The sequence below is a fragment of the Meriones unguiculatus genome, chromosome 10, assembly GCF_030254825.1.
Source record: "Meriones unguiculatus strain TT.TT164.6M chromosome 10, Bangor_MerUng_6.1, whole genome shotgun sequence".
NCBI lineage: Eukaryota > Metazoa > Chordata > Mammalia > Rodentia > Muridae > Meriones > Meriones unguiculatus.
The window spans coordinates 12702945-12719914 of record NC_083358.1 but is presented as its reverse complement, the minus strand read 5'-3'; the positions used below and the strand labels follow the sequence as shown (position 1 = coordinate 12719914).

The following is a 16970-nucleotide window of genomic DNA, read 5'->3' as shown; positions in this document are numbered from 1 at the left end:
CATATGCCCTAAGGACCAAACCTTTCGTGCATCCATTACCCCAGAATCCTAAATGCTGCTTTCTGAAACTTAAAGCTTAAGGTCAGCAAGGTACAAAAGAGGCCTCTATGACATGGCAGAGACTTTCATTAAATACGAAGAAGGTGAGGGTGGAGAAGTTGATATGTCGCTCCTCCTGTGATGGCAGCTTCAGGCCAGCCAGTTAACACTGATCTCTGGGCCTCTGCCTGTAGGTGGGTCAAGTCAAACACTAATTTTCAGCTACTCACAGCCTGGTCATGGCCCCTCGTGCCATCTCAGGCAACCCAGAGGAAAAGAAACTCCAGACTGAACTCACAGACCTACAAGGAATAATACATGCCTGTGATTTTTAAGCCATCAAATCTCAGATTATTTGTTACACAGCAATAGCTAGCTGACAGCTCTCATTTCACTAATAGACATTTTCCCCCATAGCCTCTTTGTTCTCTCAAATGCCTTGCCCATCCTGTGTTCTAGAACCTTTTCCCTTTCCCATGTAAGACTTCTTGTATCCTCTAGACTTCTTGTATCCCTCATACCTGCCAAACACACTCTCTAATTCAGGTGCTTTCCACCTGCTGCTGCTCCCATGGAAATGATTTTCTCACATAAAGGTTTGTCTCTCTCTGACTTCAGCTCTATGTTCAAATGTCACCTCTTTCAGAGAAGGTGGGGTGTCTGACCACTTCATTCATGGCATCACCCCAAGGACCCTCTCTTACCCTTAATGTTTCTCCTTTCAGATACAAAATAGCATTGAGTACATTACGAATCACCTCTTTCTTCCTCCATGATATAAACTTCATGAAACCTGTGATATCTGTTGAGTTAGTTAAGGGTCTGGACAAATAATCCTCATCTTTTTATTGTTTGCTCAAGGGACAAAATTGAGGGGCAGAACACAGCTTCTCCATAGCCTGTGACTAATGAATAACAGAGTTGGACCACAAAGGCAGGTCTCTCTACTTTCACTCCTGTGTGCTTTCCACTCTACACCACCTTTATGGGCTGATAGAGACCAGAAGTGTCTACACATTAAGTTTAGACAAGGGCTGAGTTAATTCTCAAGGCAAAATGAACTTTCTACCTAAGGCTGGGGTGTGGCTGTCCTGCTGGAGCCAATGACTGACAGGAGCTTTAAAAATGGCTTTCACACCTGCCACTGACCCAGCAATAATGGCTTCTGTTCTACCCCGGTAGCCTCCCTCCCCTACTCTGTTCCAGTTATAAATAAGTCTGTTCCCAGCCTGGAGTTAGCTGAGGGCAGACTCCATGTCCAACATTCTGATGAAGCCATACAGAATACATTCAACTTGAGAAGAATGAGCCAGCTTCTCTGTGGTCATTTTCTGTCAAGCTCTTCTCTGCCCTTGTTTCTTTAAGTCCAAAAAGGTATCTGGTTTCCACTTCCATGCCTGAATAAGACCTTGCTGCCACTTATCAATAGGAAGGAAACTGAGGCAGTGGCTACAGCCTGCGGCTTGTGGCTTCGCTCTTTTAGAATGAGGAGATGGGCAGTTTTATTTGGAACCTCAATGAAGAGGAGGCTGATTGCTTTCATCAAGGTCAATGCTAGTCCAGAAAGTCTCAAATTTCAAAGTCCCTGCCAGTTCTCACCACCAGTACTCACTACTTTTAGAAGTTTATGTAAAAAACAAACCAACAAAAAACCTAAAACCTAAAATAACAATACCTACGTGCCCTGTACATTGACTCTGTGCTTCCTAACATACCCCAGTCAGCTGCTGAAATCACTTCAGAATATTAAGTAAGGTCATTAAATATGATCCATATGATCATTGAAGGTGCTGATCTGAAAAGCTGAATTCATGAAATGAGGCATCACCAGCAAAGATAGTTCTTAGAAAAAGGAAGCCTAGAAATACTGCTAAATTTAAATACAGATTCTGTTCACTTTCCATATTACCTCTTAAATCTTTGCTCTTGGTTCAAGCATTTGATTTTGAATCCCTTCTCAAATTTTTCCTTTCCCCCACAAAAATCATCTTGTTTTTGCAGGTCTTCCCATGATGCTAATAGATGTCTAACACGTCATCTGGGCTATCACTATAGGCCTGTGTTTCTGCTATGGGATATTCAGATAACTTCTAGTTTGTACTGTTAGAACCAATGTCTCAGTTAACATCTCTAAACATATAGACTTTTCCTCTTAAGAGATTTTTTTCCCTAACCTCACTTTGTAGGAAGCCCAAAAATTCTTAGGGGGTTGGTATGTTTCAGAAATAGCATGCTGACCAGAAGCATGTGTGTGTGTTTACAGCCTTGTCAATGCTATGTGCTATTTGCTCTTTCAAAGTTATTTCAACATCATCTTGTCAATATTCCCTAGCAGCCAGCCTCTTTATTTAAAGAAGAAACATCTGTCCTTCATTTTCCCACAGGGGAGAGTTCACAGTTTTAATTAGCATGGAAATTCAGAGTGGGTGTATGAAAAGAGGATTCGGGTGGGAAAAGAGCCCTTTAGTCAGGTGTTTCATCTTTATCCCAGTATTCAAAGAGCATCCTGTTTCTCTTCCTTTCCAGTCATTAGGGACCTCATCTGAAATCTGGTACCCAGACCAGAATGTATGCCCCAAATGTCTTTATTTCTCATTGGCTCCCAAAACTAGCTGGGAGTCCCACAGAAGTCCAGATCTTGGTAGCCGACATCCTATTTGTATGTATTCAATGTCATTTATGCCACACCAATCAGAGAGACTGTCCATCTTCTCAGTGTTGTGTTCATGTTGCTATCTCCCACTGCATCTTAGAGTAAGGAAGCAAAGCTACTTTGAATGGATGATATATGAGTATGCGAAAAGCAACACTCCATCACTCATGACAGGAGAGGCCCTGTCTCTAACACAAGGAGTTTTCCCACTTTATCTGAAGTTCACTGTGAACATGTCCTCTGACTTTGCAGATGTAGCCACGTCTCATTGGATCCTCGGCATCCTGATGGAAAAGACTGACTTTTCCTGAGTTTTTTTTTTCCTAAGTATTTATGAGTGCGTTCTGCCCATGGCTTACTTGAAAAAGCTGTCTGTGTGTCGTTATACCTCCTAGTTCCTGTAGTCAATGTGATTCTTCCTTGGCATCACTGAGAAAGCCACTGGACCTTGAGGCCATGGCTCCTTGTGTGACTTTGTGCTCTGAGCTCATCTGTCTCTGAACCAACTTCCCATACTCAACAGCATTTGCATATCATCTTGTCCCTCCTCCGTCACCTCTCTCTTGCTTTATTTTCTATTTCTAAGCATCTATAAAGCTTTTAAAAAGATGTCATTAAGACTTAACCTCAGAAGGCTAGGGATGTGGCTCAGCAGGTTAGAGTGCTTGTGGTATAAGCATGAGGCTCTGAATTCAAATCCCAAGCACCTAGGCAAAACAACTATGAGTAGCTGTGAATGCCTATAACCCTAAATGCTGCCAGCAGCCAAGACGGGATTGCTGGTGCCTTCCAACCATCAGCTTAGGTCTAGGTTCGGTGACACACTTTGCCTCAAGGAAATAAGGCAGAGAGCGATTGATCAGGGCACTCAGCTTTCTCTCCCGGCCTATCTATACACTCGTGGGACATGTGTGTGCATAAATCACATGTATACAACACCTACAGTTCACATACATGTTACAAAAAAGGATTTGCCTTTTATGTGTTTTCTCCTTTAAATCCTTTGAATGTGATTTATGCAGTTGGTTCATTTAAAAAGTCCTATTAAAAGAGCACTGATCTTAAAAATTATTGCTGAATCATTTGTCTTTGAAGCAACATGTATTGCTTCTTTGATGAGAGAACTTAACTACATGCTTAGAATTTCAGCCTGTGGGGGGAGGAGGGGAAATCAGGAAAACACACACTGCCACACTTGCCTCACAACAACCAGTTGAAACTTTCTGATGTTTTTCCTTCTATTTTGAAAATGTATTTTCAAATTTATTTGTGTCTTGTTTCTTTTATAAATTTATATATTTCAAAATAAATTTATATCTTTATTTTGCTTTATATCTTCAATGCCTTTGTGATCATATATTCAGTAGAAAGAGATAGATAGATAGAAAGATAGATAGATAGATAGATATGCCTTAATTTGTGACTTTTTGTTGTTGTTGGAGTTAAGATCCTTCCCCACCAAGGTTTGTAGAGAAAGATTGGATAAATACATTTCCGTAAGGCTCTTAGGAGAGGTGGTTGCTTTTCTTAAAGTATCAAGGTGGCTGCTAGTTCCAAACAATACAAAACTCTTAGTCTTACCTACAGACTAGCTACAGACAGGAGACTTGCCTTGAACTGCCCACATAGCTGGCTTTTACCTCTACTGTGTGTAGAGAGATAGTGAGGTGGGAGGGCAGGTGTTTTTCCACTCAGGTGGACTAGCTCATGATGGGTCTATTTTCCTCAAATGACCTGCCTGCCTGGCACTCAGTAGCTTGAGTCTTGGGAAGGGATGGCTGGAAAGTTCCTGGGTGTGGAATGCTCCTTCCACCTGGAACCGAGGCACAGAAGCACAGGAACCCTGTATCAGCGGAAATAAAAAACGCCTGAATGCAGAAAACAGAAAGGCGCCAGCTGAAGTTTGGGTCAGCTGGCCCGCCGGCCTCTGCCTGGTGCCTGCTGTTCTGCAGTGTGAGAAGCCCAGGGGAGAATCTGAAGGCATTCCTGGCAGCTTTGGGACATGGTTGGGAGTCTGCCTGATGTGCTGAGACAGACCCTAGCCCATGTCGTTCAGATTCAGTTCTGGGACTTCTATCCGGGATGAATCAAATTGGTATGCCCTAGGGAAATAAGAGACCTTATCTCAGAAAAATAAGGGGTACAGCATGACTGAGGAAGACAGTGGACATTGCCATATGACCTGTAGCCACATGGCACACATATGAAAATATACACACAAAACAATACAAAAACCTGACCCAGAAACTCAACTTCTGTGCATAAATCCTAAAACAGCTATTTTAGAAGCCTGGACAGTTGATAAGAATGAAAGTGTCTGTGGTGTGTGTGTGTGTGTGTGTGTGTGTGTGTGTGTGTGTGTGTGTGTGATATGTGCATGTTAAAGGTTAAGAAAGTAAAGCATTCAATGGTGTTCAACCCCAAGTCTTTTGAGCACAGGCCAGTGTGTTCTGATATCTAATTATAAACAGAAGCAGCAGCATCTGCAGCAGCAGCAGCAGCAGCAGCAGCAGCAGCAGCAGCAGCAGCAGCAGCAGAAGCAGCATCCCCTGGGCACACATGGAAATGTGTCTTTTGAAGCAGTAACAATGATAGTAATAGTGAAAACGTGAGAGCCCCTGACATGTTTGTATTGCAAGATAAGCCTTTCAAAGCACCGGGTGATAATGCCATGGCAGAAATGCGATCGATTTAGTGATACTTACAAACTGCTGGTAAAAATGCAAGTTAAAAAAAAAAAAAAAACAGTTTTGGAGTACAATCCTATTTTTTGTTAGGTAAGAGGTAAGTGTGTATCTCTGCATCTACTTTAAACATTTTAAAAATTATTTGCGTGTGCCTGTGCTGCTTGTGCAGTGCCTGTATGTGAAAGCCAGAGGTTGACTTCGAGTGTCTTCCTCCGTGATCTCACCTTGTTTTTTAGGACAGGGCCTTTCACTGTCTGAGGCTCACAGTTTCAGCAAGGCTAACTGTCAAGGAGCCCCACCAGGGATCCACCTGTCTCTGCTCGCCCAGGCCTGGCTTTACTGTTGGTTGCTGTGGTTCCACTCTACGCCTGATGCTTGCACAGCATGTGCTCTACCTGCTGAATCATCTCCACGGCCCTAGCCATGCATCTCTACATGGAAATTACACACTGAGGGAAAGATGGCAGGAAGTAAATGCCGATGAAAGAAGTTCTTCTACCTGCAGAGGCAAAATGGAGGTGATGTTTTTGATTCGCTCCTATAGCTAGCTCCCACATTTTCTGCAATCCAAGTATTAGCTCTGTTACTTTTCAAAGAGCAAGGAGTCGTACAAACCAAAGGAAACATGTCAGCAGTTCTACAACATGCCTGTGTCACTGAGTGTTACAGCCCAGCTGTGAGCTAAGTGGTATGCTTAACTGATTTTCTAGACAGATCTCTGAGCTCAGGTACTGATAGAAATGGAATAGTTTTTAAGGTTCATAGGAACGGAGTGCAAGATTTAGGGCTGCATGGCATAAGGAAAAATGTATCTGAAAAACAAAACCAGGGAGATTATTATAGTTTCATTTAAAAAATAACCCAACGGTTGTCTATATTTCCTTTCAGAGATTTGTATACAAACAGCACCTCTGCGTGGCTTCAGCCTGGTGGTATTCGAGACACTTTCTGGAGTCTGACTTTCTTTCAGGTTATATAGCTACTGCATTTGTTCAGCTCCTCGCCTCTCTTCCTCAGTATAGTCCTATTAACCTTGGACATTTATGCCCGACATCAGCCAAAGCTGCTCTGTGTATGTCGGAAGAGCTCCCACCTACCCTGTGTTTTACGATTGCCTGCTCAATTGGTGTTAAGTGATAAGCCAAAACCTTGAGTTCCGTCTGCATCTCGTCCCTGCACATGGAAAGTTCCTCAACAACGTAATTAGAAAAGTAAAGGACACTTGTGGAAACAGCTGTACACATCAGCAAACCTTGAGTGAGGTCATCAGATATAAAAGTTTTTGGCAGGACTGGGGACACGGTTCGCGGGTAAAGTGCTGCTGTGCAAGCACGGGGATCTATGTTCAGATCTTCAGCATTCACATTAAAGCCCGGTGTGCTGACATGTGTATGTAGCCCCAGAACAGGAAGAACAGAGGTGATAGAATCCTCCAGGATGGTTGAACAGCCAGTGTAAGACGAAGGCCTCCCTGAGAGACCGTCTTTCAAAAAGTCACGGTGGAGAGCAATTATGGGGGGGTGGGGATCCTATATTAAACTCTGATCTTCACATGTGAAAGCACTTATGGGTGAACACACATGCTCACAGACATGCTCACAGACATGCTCATACGTCCCCCCCAACACAAATAAACAAACAAAAAATACTATCAGCAATATTGATAGAATTTATGACTGAGGAGAAATTCTGAGCAGACAGAAGCATTCTTCCCAGAACCTGATAATGGTGTTACTTTGGTCTTTAGAACATTTTCAGAGTTGCTTAAATTCAGCTGGAGGTGAATAGGACTGAAAATGCAGTCTACAAGCAAACAAACGTGAATAACCATGATAAATAAAAAAAAAAAATAGTTGAGCTTCTTAACCAGCGTTCTTCATGACAACAGATACCCCATATCGAGAAAACAAGCTGGAAACTTCCTTACTTGTGCATGCTGCTTGGGGAGAGAAAACATCAGTCATTTTACCCGGCTGTGAAACTTATGAACCATAAAAGCAACCTGTTGGACAAGATGCGCTCTCCTGTTCGTGCAGTGGTGGCGTGAGTGGTGTGGAGGTAACCAACCACTCTACAGGAAATTACAGTGCCATAGCCTGGACCAAAAGCCGTGTTTAAAAGCCATGCCTGCGGAGTTCATGAACCTAAGTGAGAAACTTACTACTGTTTGACTAAATCTCTGTTTATATCCACAAACAAAAGCAACTCTCGGCCTTGTTCGGAGAAACCTCTTGTCAGTGAGTGGTGTGCCCATCATACTGGGAATAAGTGATAACTGAGGGCTAGTCCCCCAACAAGACATTTATGCTATACCTTTTAAGGCCGAGGGAACACTGCAGAAAAGGTTGGAAGTATGTAAGAGCAGGCAGATGGAATGAAGGGCTGTGAATGCCTTCCTCTAGATTCAGTTACAACTGTTATAATCATGAACTCAAAATGCTGCAATTTACCAACACAGAGACTATACAAGACTGGTCCTGTTCATATTCAGCATGGAATGGGAGGGACTCACCAAGCTCTATACCTTATTCATGAACTATTGGCTATTGATAAATTCTGGGAGAGAGAGAGAAAAAAAAACATTGCTTTTAGTTGTGTATCTACTAAGCCCACTAGGATCCAAATTCACATTCACACAGACAACCCTAGTTAAACTCTGTGGGTGACAACAAAACAAAGATACATGAACCTGAGAAAGAGACCTTGCAGGGAATAGAAGGAGGGTGGACAAGAACAGTAGGAGATGAGAAGAATTGGGGAGTGAGAGTGGTCAGTATGCCTTGAGTGCATGTGTGAAATTATCAAAGAAAATTTAAATAGGAAAGAAGGAAAGAGCAAGGAAAGAAGGGAGGAAGGAAGGAAGGAAGGAAGGAAGGAAGGAAGGAAGGAAGGAATGAAGGAAGGAAAAAGGTAAAACAGATAACACCCACTCTGGTAAATTTTATTTTTAACAGAGATCATGGCCCTGGCAAAAGTTGGATCATTTTCAGTTTACATTTCTACCTCCAGATCAGAATGGGCTATTCTTTCCCCTGGCAACAGGTTTTAGTGTGGCCACAAAATAAGCAGTAACTCAGCTGTCAGAGGACTGTCTTGTGGGCGCCCACCACTCATCTGGAAGGCAGGCATTTTGCAAGGTGTCTCTTTGATGGCCTGGTAAAGAGCTGCCTGACCCTTCATCTGCTGTGAGAGCTGTCTTTCTATTGTCTGTGGAATTTGTTCTGCGTGTTGAGGGAGCTGCCAGCCCTGGCAGAGAGCAGGGGAGCTATAAAAGTGTCAGAGTATTATGAACAGCCTGAAGACTGGGGCCCGTTGTTCTGCGCTGGGCAGCGAGGGAGGGCTAATGGCGTGCAGTGTGTAGGCTGTGCAGTGTTACCTCCATCCATCTGTGGAGAGGGGAGGGAGGATATGGCAGACACAAGCAGGCATCAGCCTACAGCTCCAGATGTGTGGTTGTGGGTCCAACCATCCAGAGCAATGGAAGTCTGCAGGGAGTCTAGAGAAAATCAGTGCTAGCATCCCTTGTTTCCATTCCAGAACGAAAGATGCTGGGTTTTGTCTTTTCTGAGTAGTGGTATATATATTTGCTTTCTCCTAGAACAACCTGATTTCTGCAACCAGAAATTGACAATACTCCGCATATTAGTATTAACTTTATTTTTATAGACCTTTTGACTGCACCATTAAGAATTCTGCCCCACCATTTAGTTAAGAGAGAGCCTTATCAATTTACAGGATAGTTGCTTACAGGAAAGCGTTCTTAAAAACACTACTCTGAATCCTCCATTCTTAAGGGGCAAGTATCAATCTCTCAGGGCACCTGCGAATATTTAGCCACCATCTTGTAAATACCTGATAGATGTACATCAGTTTGGGGAACTTGAGGGCAACTCTTCACTTGCGGAGCCAGCCTTAGTTCTTATTTAGTTTTTCTGGAATTAAATTTCAAAGAGTTTTCCTGAGGACTGCACGCACGAGGTGCTAAAGACAAGAGATGTGTTCTCTAGCGCATCAGATTGGCCTTGCCATCTGTCCTTGGCTTAGCTCAGGTGGGCTTCTCCCATGGGATGACATAAAGAGGCAGAAGGAGCTTACCAGATATGTGACCTGTGGACGGACACATGTGTGTCTGTCCAGTGGAGGAGGCCTCAGCTGCAGGGAGTCATCTTGGACTGTCCCACCTGGCTGGGTGGTCTTCAGCCAGGTGAGCAAGACCACTGACCTGAAGAAATTCTGTGATCCCAAGATGCCACAGTGCACAGGGAAATAACCATGGATTGGATCTGGGTCTACAGTTTGCCAAGCTTGGATATACAATGATCTTTCTTGTGCCCAAATGACCTGAAGATGCCCCTTCCACCAAGCTCCTCTTAGAGACTGAAAAAGAATCAGGTAAGAAGACAGCTTCCTCTGCAAAGTGCTTAATGTGCAAGAACGTAGGCCCAAGACTGATTCCTCAAACCCACAGGAAAGATACAGGGTTGGGTGTGCATGCCTACAATCCCAGGGCTGAGAGCATAGATGCAGGATCTCTGAGATTTTCTGACCGGCAAATCTAGCCAAACTGGTGAGCTCTAGGCTCACAGAGAGATCCTGTCACAAAAAATTGAAGAGAGGAGTGACTCAGAAAGACTTTGACCTTTGGCCTCCATCACATGCACACACATGTTCATCCATATATGTGCATACAAACATAGTTCCATAAAACACATAAAAATAATTCTCATAAATATTCTCAGACCATTTTCTGAACTTGGAGATTTCTTTTTAAGAGACAAATAGCCTAGCCCAAATTTCTAAAATTATATTTCAACTTTCATGAACAACCAACCTCAAGTGTTGTCCCTTGGGTACCATGTACCTTGTTTTCTTAAAGATTTTATTTTAATTTGTTAACTTATAGGTATCCATGGTGTCAGTATAAGTATATGCCATGCCATGTATGTGGGTGTCATCAGCTTCCAGGAGAGGGTGTCGGATCCCCCGGAGCTGGAATTGCTGGGGTTGTGAGCTGTCTTGCATGGGTTCTGGGAACCAAACACATGTCTCCTAGGAGAGCAGCAAGTGCTTTTAGCCATTGAGCCGTATGTCTAGCCCCTACAGGGTTTTTCACTGGTCTGGGCTGGCTAAGTTAGCTAGGCTGGCTCTCCATCAAGCCCCAGGGATCCACCTCTCTCAACTTCCCTAGCCTTGGGGTTACATGTGTCCACCACCATGCCCACCTGGCTCTTTCATGAGGGATATGAAGCGCAAACTCAGGTCCTCTTGTTTGCATGCTAAGCACTTTACTGGATGAGCACTCAAATATTGATTTAAAAATTTCACTGGAAAGCAAATTAAAGAGAGGAATGTCATTTTTCTCTCCAGTCACCTGAGTTTTGCCTCTAGTGAAAGGGGATGAAGGGAATACCCAGGCAGGATAGGTACTGTGCACACCTGAGTGAAAAGTCAGGAAGCCAACAGCTCAAGTCTGCAGCTAGCCCACTCTTTGCCAATGAGCTCTTCTGAGGCAGGGCTCTGACATTCTGAGATTTAAGCCCTGTTGGAACCATTGGGTTAGCTGTGCAAAGTTGAGGAGAGGCAAAAGCCACTGTCATGGTTTTCTGACCTGGTTCCTTTGGTAAAACTGGATGTGAGCTCTCTGTACGTTGTGTTTTTAACTGATTATGAGATATAAACCAGAAAGAAGTCCCACTAAAAAAAGCAGTATTAACATCAACGTGGCTGTGGAAATAAAACTGATCCACATAATGGATCCCAAAGCTCTTCTGTTTTAACTGGGCCTTACTTGGAGGAGCTGAGATGACAATGAAACTTCTATTGGAAACATATTCGAATCGAGCTGCTATGTAGTTATCACATTGGTAAACCATGTAAGTGGATTTAGACCTAAGTATGTCTAATGGAATAGGATCAAACATCAATTTTTGCGTTCAAACATTTTAAGAAATGTATCATAGGGCACGGGAGATAGTTAAGTTGGTAAGAATGATTGCCTTGCTGGCATGAGGACATGAGTATGATGCTCAGAACCCGTGATTTAAAAAGAATAGGCAGCCTGGAACAGTGACACACGACTGTAATTCCAGCACTTAGGGAAGCAGAGGCAGGCAGATCGCTGTGAGTTCGAGACCAGCCTGGACTACAAAGCAAGTCCAGGACAGCCAAAGCTACACAGAGAAACCCTTTCTCCAAAAACTGAAGAAAAAAAAAAAAAAAGATGGGAACCATAGAAATGGAGACAGAGGAATCCCCAGCCCAGCACTCTGAGAGAGTCCAGACAAGTGATAGACTCTGTCTCATAAAAAAGTAGATAAGGTTTAAACAATGACACCTGTGATTGCTCTCTGGCCTAAGCATGCATGTGCATACACATGTGTGTACACGCCTACATACATCCACACCTGCACACACATTCACACGTCACAGACCTGCCCATCCTCTCAATTCCTTCACTCAGGAGCAACCACTTTGTCACCAAGGTCCCAGTGGCTGTTTGCAACTGAGCTTGGTTGAAAGCAACATATCTTGTCACCCCTGGATGCCACACACACAGTGCTTTCTCCAGCGACTGCCAATGGTGAGGCTTAATTGTAAGATGCCAGGCAGTGTTAGTTCAGCACAGACCACCCAACTAATTTCCTTCTCACCCTCAGCCAGATTATATACAAAGATTCCAGAGACAACTGGAAAATTAATCTATTAGAAAGGAATAGTTTGGTAATACATATGATAATACAATGTATATGTTCAATATCTTATAAAACAGTTGGCAACCACACAATGGAGTGTTTGTGGTCAGTTTTAAAAGCGTGTCTCATTACATCCTGCAAATAGTTGCAAAATAGTGTGTTATTCATGAACCAACCTGCTTTAATTTACTGTTAGTACATATTTAGTTTTCAAATGCACTGTTAGAGTTGGCTATGAAACCCAACTCCTGAGGTTTCCAGATGATGGTCCCAGGAAAGTGCCACAAGGTGAGAGCCCCAGGCTTGGGAAGGCAGCTAGGAGAAGGAATCGCCTATTCCCTATCATGAAACAGGGCCGGTAGCTTCCGGCTTTGGATCACCCAACAAAGAACTAGCTTCCAGGACTTTCAGCCACAGATACCACTCTGTGCCCAAGCCAGCACAGACATAATGAGGTAAGAATTCATCCATTCTGTTCTCTTTATAATCCCAGCCTTGCAACTTACTTTGCAAAGGATATGAATAAAAGAGCAGGAGCATTGCTAGATGTTCTTATACGCCCAGCATTCACCAGAAGCATGCTTTTTCCTCAGGGAATCAGCAGTCCATAAGGGCCTCCTAGAGGAAACTCAAACCAGAGCCTAAAGATAACTTCATCTGGACCAGTTGACACTCAGTCTACAGACAGATGCATGAGCCATTATAGCAAGTGCAGCTTTCAGCACTGCATTTTGATGTGGTTTGTTACATAGCTAAAGCTAATCAATACACATGTCATATGGGAAAGTCTTTGGAATGCCCCTAGATAATCCTCAAAACGAAGATGTCTGTTTACATGTTTCTCTTTTCTAGAAGGTGTGTGGCTAATGGAAATATCAATTCAAGAGGAAGTCACAAATTAGTTTTTAAAAAGGTGAACCTTGGGTGAAAGTTGTTAGGAAAGCTATTCTAACTGGAAGGCTTGGTTGACATCAAGCTGTTTCCACCTGGAAAAACCTGTTCATGTGTCTGGGGATGAAAGGCAGAAGGACTCTCAATGAGGAATGACAACTTTTCACTTCAGTGTTGGGCATTTTGGGCTCAGCACCCAAATTCCTGATTATGACAGTAGCTATAATATTAGAAATTATGAAGACAGGGATGATAATTTTAGCTCAATTGGTTGAACTTCAGTGCCTAGCACGATGAAGCCCTGGCTTTGATTACTCCAACACACCATGAACTAGGCATGAACTAGTGCTATGCATCTATAATGCTAGCACTCAAGAGGTGGAGACAGGAAGATCAGGAGTTCAAAACCATCCTCAGCTACATAGTGACCTTGAGGTCAGTTAGGGCTACCTAGGTGAGACCCTGTGTAAAAAAATAAAATAAAATAAAATGGAAAGTTATGACACCCACAGAAGTATAATAACTGTATTATCAGCTCCACGAGAAGATGCTTCTTAATGAGTGTTACACCCATCTGCTGACAAGGGAATGGTAGAATCAGGAGCAGAAGGATGGGCATGGTGCATCTGCAGCCTGTACTGCCAGCCAAGCTTTCCCACAAAGCAAACTCTTCCCCTCCATCTCCCAAGACAGCTGAGCATCTCTCAACTGCCCAGCACTGGCTTCCTAGAGTCCCTAGCTTGTCTAAACCTCCATGCTTTGATAGGCTAGCCCCACTGGAGCTTAGCTGGTGGGCCTGGCCTGAACTTCAGACAAGCATCTGGCTTCCAAATGAACTGCCTCTCTACGTGGGCACAGAGGAATGGGTGAGCATCTCAGGCTCTGATGGATCATTCTGAGTGATGTTTGTGCACAAGGTGTACTCCCCCAACCCTGGCAGAAGCTTCCTTTACTTCCATATTCCTCTTTTGAGTGCATGGAGGGTAATTCCTACATATCCATCAAAATCCACAACTCAGTAGATGTCCTCAGGTGATGTTCAAGGGTCAACAAAGCATGTCTACCTCTGGTTCCACTAACCTCTGAATTTGCTCTAGTGTAAGTGACTGTGTTATATGGTTTTATTGGTTCCATCTCTCTGTGTCTCCCACACATCCAAGAATACACAAAACCAAAACCAAAACCAAATCCAAACAAAAACCCGAAGTCCTACACTGATGTTCTTGAGCCCTGGCACACCAGAGTACTTGAATAGAGTTGCCTGGGCCAGCCTCTGAGGTGGAACTAGAGGTCCACATCCTCTTTCTTATCCCTGAGTAGATCTTCTCTTCTCATTTCCTCCAACCCTGTTTTCTAGGCTGCTACAGCACATCAGGAGATTCTCCTGCCCCCTCCCCCTGATGATGCTCAAAGACCAAAACTTTCAACCCTCTTGCCACTGCCTCCCAAGTGCAAAAATTACAGGCAGAAGCCAACATTTCAGGCTGTAGTCTCCTCTGATTTATTTTCTTCTTCTTCTTCTTTTTTTTTCTTCTTCTTTTGTATGAGTACATGTGTGTATTTGGGTGTACCTGTGATCAGAGGTTGATGTCATGTGTCTTCCTGTTACTGCCCTCATACATATATATTTGGTTTTTCAAGATGGTTGTGTGTATGTGTGTATATGTGTAGCCTTTTCTGACCTGGGACTCACTCTGTAGACCAGGCTGGCTTTGAACTCAGAGATCCGCCTGCCTCTGCTTCCTGAGTGCTGGGATTAACAGCCTGCACCACTGTCTGGCCTTCTCCCCCTTATATTTTGAGGAAGGTTATCTCACTGAACCTGGAGCTCACCAATTCAGCTAATCTGGATGGCCAGTGGACCTCAGGAATCCTCCTGTCTCTGCCTCTCCAGGGCAGGGATTCAGGTGTACACTGTCATATCTAGCTTTTTTATTTTTTATTTTTTGGGTGTAGTTCTAGGGATCGAACTCAGGTCCTCATGCTTGCACAGCAAGCATTTTATCTACTGAACCATCACCTCTGCCTTATGTAGCTCCTTCTTATTATGAGATTTAATATATATATATATATATATATATATATATATATATTCCATCCACAGTGCTGTTCACTCTCAGCTCTCCAGGGACAACCTAGGGAGCTTTACAGCCATCCAGAGCTTGAGAGGACATTTCTAATTAAATTCTTTAGTGCTCTACTTGACCCCATTTCAACTGAGCCATAAGCTTTGGGGGGAAAAAAACCCTCAAATTCTAAAATTTTAAGTAATGCTCATGAGTTGCTTTAGAACAGAGGCTCCCCATATTATCAAAATGGTGCAATAGACTTTGATCACCAGGGCGGATCTTGGGACACGGTCAAGGAAAGGACACTGACCATTCCAATTAAAATGTTTTCAGAATCTCTGGATAATAAAGGGAACTTGCCTATAATTACAGATGAAATAATAATTGAAAAGAGCCCTCATGATCCTGGGTGTAGTGTAACAGCTCACGGTTGGTGTCTGTATACCAAGACAAATGCCTCCCTGGGATGGGGAGCCAGTGAAACAATTAAAGAATAAATCCAGGCCTCCCATTAATACCCAGGCTCTATTAGCTGACTTGGTCTTCAGTCACATTAAAGCCCCATGGAGTTTGCTGGTGGCTGGGGAGGAAACCATTTGGGCCCTGCAGAAATGAACATGCATTTCCAGTCGGTAAATCTCTTCTGTAATTGGCTAATAAGCATATTGCTTGGCAAATAGCTGCTGGAAATGGTGGGTTGAATATTTTCTCCATTTTTCTCTCCTGCTTCTCAAAGGTCTTCTAGCTTGAGGGTGCCTCATGAACACATTTCTTGGGCTTTCAAACTCTGGGGACCTGGGAGTTTCAAGTAGGTGAGCTCTGACTCAGAGGCCGCTCATGATAAAGGTTTCCTTTTTAAAACTTTCAGATGCATTTTAGCATCCCTCAGCTCAACACTACCAACTTCCAGGCTGGGTCATTCCTTCTTTGTTTGGCCAAGCATCCTTTATCCTATCGACTGCTGCCATATGCTTGACTTGGACCTCTTGGTTGCCAATAATACCACACCCTGCAGAAACAAACTATGTGCAACCATCAGCAAATGTCCTCTGTAAGGCAAACTGTTTTCAGTCAAGAGTTGATGGTCCAGCCCGAAAGCACCATGACCAATGGTTCCGAGTGTCCCATTATGGTGAGCCAAGAGAGGCCACTTATTCTTTCTTTTTTAACAGACCTGGTTTCTGTTGACTTTGGACCATTATAGAGTTTCCTGCCAATTGTGGAATATACTTGGCTTTCTGGGTTTCTGTGGATTTTGCCATTATCACTCCACTAATGATTTTGCTGAGGACATCTCCTGGGGCTCTTTCTTCTTAGAGTCTCCTGGGACAAGTGACATAAAGAAAGGCCATAGAAGAAACTTTATAGCATTGAGAAGCTCATGAAAGGCAGAATCCTTTATTCTTTATTTCATTCTTTAGCTTCCTTGGTCTGTAAAGTAGCCAAAGGTACTGTCCCTCAACCCTGACTTTTTAAAGATTAGAGGAGCGTTGGTCACCATTCTACAACACTGCCCTCCAGACATGCCATGGCCCTTCACTTTTCACAAATAGTTGCAATCCCTCTGACAAGGTCAGACCCTCAGAAAAGGAGAAAATGTGTGTTGCTAAAATCCGCTGAGGTTTAGCATAAATCTACCCAGTGTAACTCACAAATTTGACTAGACTGCCTGGACAGAAAGCCCAGGGATTTTCCTCTCTCTTCCTCTCCCATCCACATCACCACACTAGGATTTTAATTGGATATTGGGTATCTGAACTCAGGTCTTCATGCATGCACACTAATGCTTTATCCAATGAGCCATCTGCTCAGCCCCCAAAACCATCATCTTAAATAGATCATCCATGGTAGCCCAGGACTCTTCTCCTGTTTGATGAAGATCACCCTGGGTGTAGGCAATTTGGAGGCAGTAGGGAAAAACCTTGAGAGATGGAAAACT

At 43.5% G+C, this 16970-nt stretch overlaps 1 protein-coding gene across 1 annotated transcript in view; it reads right to left on the bottom strand.

The window, feature by feature from the left end:
• The window catches only part of Maf (MAF bZIP transcription factor), a 344454-nt gene that overhangs the window by 419 nt on the left and 327065 nt on the right, over positions 1 to 16970 (bottom strand). The window lies entirely within an intron of this gene.